At 35.9% G+C, this 3,822-nt stretch overlaps 1 long non-coding RNA gene across 1 annotated transcript in view; it reads right to left on the bottom strand.

Moving 5' to 3' along the window:
• The window catches only part of LOC118765489, an 81,082-nt gene extending 78,033 nt beyond the window's left edge, over positions 1-3,049 (bottom strand). Inside the window, exons 1-2 of the long non-coding RNA XR_005001354.1 lie at positions 3,035-3,049; positions 1,408-2,552 (exon numbers count right to left, since the gene is read on the bottom strand). This is a non-coding gene — a long non-coding RNA (uncharacterized LOC118765489). The remainder of the gene's footprint in view (positions 1-1,407; positions 2,553-3,034) is intronic.
• Between the last annotated feature and the right edge of the window lie 773 nt (positions 3,050-3,822).

Below are 3,822 nucleotides of genomic sequence, written 5' to 3'. Positions count from 1 at the left end.
CCCACAAGGGGCTAAACATAAAGGGGACAAACAAGGACAAACAAAGGGATTAAGTCGATTATATCGACCCCAGTGCATAACTGGTACTTATTTAATCCACCCCAAAAGGATGAAAGGCAAAGTCGACCTCGGCGGAATTTGAACTCATAATGTAATGGCAGACGAAATACCTATTTCTTTACTACCCACAAGGGGCTAAACAGAGAGGACAAACAAGGACAGACAAATGGATTAAGTCGATTATATCAACCCCAGTACGTAACTGGTACTTATTTAATCCACTCCAAAAGGATGAAAGGCAAAGTTGACCTTTGCGGAATTTGAACTCAGAATGTAATGGCAGACGAAATACCTATTTCTTTACTACCCATAAGGGGCTAAACAGAGAGGACAAACAAGGACAGACAAATGGATTAAGTCGATTATATCAACCCCAGTGCGTAACTGGTATTTATTTAATCCACCCCAAAAGGATGAAAGGCAAAGTTGACCTTGGCGGAATTTGAACTCAGAATGTAATGGCAGACAAAATACCGCTAAGCATTTCACCTGACATGCTAACGATTCTGCCAGCTCACCACCTGCAATGACTTCATAATATTAAAAATAAGTGGAAGACAGTGAGCTGGTAGAATTATTAGCATGCTGGGTGAAATGCTTAACAATATTTCATCTGTATTCATGTTCTTAGTTCAAATTCTGCCTTTCATCCTTTCAGAGTTGATAAAATAATTACCAGTTGAGTACTGGGGTTGATGTAATTGATTTACCCTCTCCCCCAAAACTGCTGGCCTTATGCCAAAATTTGAAATCAATATTAAAAACTAAGAGGAAATATATTGATATTAAATGGCAAATATACGTCACTATATAAAGAGAGTTTATAAAAAAAACAAAAGAGGAAGACAGGTGGTGTACAAAACAAACAGATGTATTAGTATAACGCTTAGGAATAGAAAATGTCTTTTACGTTTCGAGCCTACGCTCTTCTACAGAAAGGGACACAGAAAAAAACAAGGAGAGAAAAAAATGCGTGCAGTGGCTAATGATCTATCATGGCAACTATATATATATACACACATACACACACACACGTGCGCGCACACACACACATACACACACACACGTGCGCACATGAACACACACACACACACACACATATATATATATAATATATTGACAAGGTGTATAAGAAGATAATGATATCTTCCTCTATCACTAAAAGAAAATGAATCTGATGAGATCTTCCTTTTGCTCTGAGTCAAGTGATTTGAAGATTTTTATGACATCATTGAATCATGGTCATGTGACTTTCACATGTGAAAGTCACATGTGACTATAGATTTACATATTCTCATATTCTCATTTAATCTAACGTGAATTAAACAAAGAAAAACTAATTCTTACCTTCTTGATTTTTTTCATCAGAATTCTTTTTGTATTTGTCTTCTCAGCAAATGTCTTTTAAAATCTTTGACAAAGTGTGTATAATATTATGGTTTGTTCATGTACACTAAAACTGATGCATGTTAAATAACCTAAATTACATTACTAACCAAACTAGTGCAAGAATTGTGGATTAATGACACTTTCAGTGAATAGATGGTTACATATGATATATACTCCTTTTCTTTGGGGAATACAGAAATACATAATACACCACCATGAAAATACTAAGGAAAGCCATTAAGCCCAAGTAGAAGGCCACCTCAATTATTTTTCTCTTGGTTGTTGGTGAGATATAGTAGTACTTCTTTTCAGCTAGTTTATTTTTCATTTTGTTTATGTCCATGGTTGTTAGACAGGCCAGTAAATACGAGATACTAGTGTGCAATAGATACCAGAGAGAGAAAGAGAGAGAGAGAGGGGACAGAGAGAGAGAGAGAGAGAGAGAGGAGCGAGAGAGAGAGAGAAAGAAAGAAAGAGAGAGAGAGAGAGAGAGAGAGAGAGAGAGAGAGAGAGAGAGAGAGAGAGAGAGAGGGATAAGAGACTTATAAATGACAACAAAGGAGATAAAGTGAAGGTTAGCAAAAAGAGATTATCGTTAACTCAACTGACAGAGCTGAATTCTCAGTGAATAAAACTATTTTTCCTGCACAATCACTAGAATTTATTTAAGCCCAATCAATGTATGATTTGTGCAGTGAATAGTTTTTGTTAAAATTTGATGGCATTTTATCTAAATCACCTTTTAAGCTGGCTTATTACACTGAGTAAAGTCAAAAAGACATACCTAATAAAATATCTTTCAAATGTAAATAAAATGTATGAATAAAATGTATGAATTCGCTTTGCATCTTATAAAAACTGTGACTGTATTATGAAACTATCATAAATATGCAGAAAATATTTTATAAATGCCAGATTACTGCTACAATGGATGTGTATAACACCTTAGCCATAATAACCTTGATTAAAACTGATCTGGATTAGTTTTTGCATCAAATAATTTGTTCGTTGGTAGCCAGCACATTAAAGAGAATAGCATACATTTGTCCTGAAAGCATTGAAAGAAAAGACAATGAATCAGCTTGACCCTTTTGCATTTAACCCTTTCGTTCATCATCATCATCATCATCATCATCGTTTAACGTCCGTTTTCCACGCTAGCACGGGTTGGACGGTTCGACTGGGGTCTGGGAAGCCAGGGGCTGCACCAGGCTCCAGTTTGATCTGGCAGAGTTTCTACAGCTGGATGCCCTTCCTAACGCCAACCACTCCACGAGTGTAGTGGGTGCTTTTTACGTGCCACCTGCACAGGTGCCAGGGGGGTCCGGCATCGGCCACGATCGGTTGGAGCTTTTAACATGCCACCGGCATGGAAGCCAGCCAACTATATATTTTGAGATGCTCAGTTACTTTAAATATAACAAAGAATTTAGTAAAATAACTTGGTTATCATTAAGTTAGTGTTAGGAACATAAATTGCGACTAAGCTTTGGTGGAAGATTTTAATTCAAAACTTAAGAAAACAAGACATTTGTATTCAGAGCCAGAGCCAGTTTCAGCCGGGTTGGTAACAAAAGGGTTAAACTGACCATATCTGACACAAAACATCTGACCAGGTTTACATATAAACTTACTAGATCCAGCATCTCACACCTGTCTTATAATATCATTCTAAAAATAAAAAATTCCATGGTTGGAATCTTGAAGTCACATGGTAATGCATGATTAATTGAAAGCAATGTGAATGAATAGGGATATCATTTGACAGAGTAATCTAAATGTTAATGGGTTGGAACACTCAATTATTTGAAATATGCAAACAATTATGTATTATATATTTCTCATAAATGTATTTTAAAATGCTTATAATAATAATAATGAAATTATTGTATACAGTGCTCAGGTGCACCACAACTTGTCAAAAGTGCGTATAAAGCATATGCAGTAATGTCAGTAATGTACAAATGTCTGGGAAGTGTATGAGTCAGATACATGTTTGCATGTCAGGTGTAGTGTTGGCAAATCTCAAGACACATGGAAGTTTTGAAGGATGCAGTGCTCCAACAGCTAACAATTGATGCCGGCAGTTTGTTCCATGTTTCTTGTGACAATTGATCTTATTTGGATGATTAAAAAAGTGGTAATTTACAAAGGAATTAGGGATCATCATCATTATCATCATTTACCATCCATGTTGTCACAAGTTGGGCCTCTGAGTATAGACATTCTAGTTTGTTGTCATCTGTTAAAGAAATGCTTAATAGATAAGAAAGAAAAATTGTATAGATTTTTCTTATGTTAGAGTCTTGCAGCAAAAGGCATTCTGAGTTGTTTGACTTTTAAAAAATAACATAAAATGAAAGTGTGGGGAGG

This window comes from Octopus sinensis, linkage group LG11, assembly GCF_006345805.1.
Source record: "Octopus sinensis linkage group LG11, ASM634580v1, whole genome shotgun sequence".
NCBI lineage: Eukaryota > Metazoa > Mollusca > Cephalopoda > Octopoda > Octopodidae > Octopus > Octopus sinensis.
The sequence above is the reverse complement of the archived record's forward strand: the minus strand, read 5'-3'. Positions and strand labels throughout refer to the sequence as shown.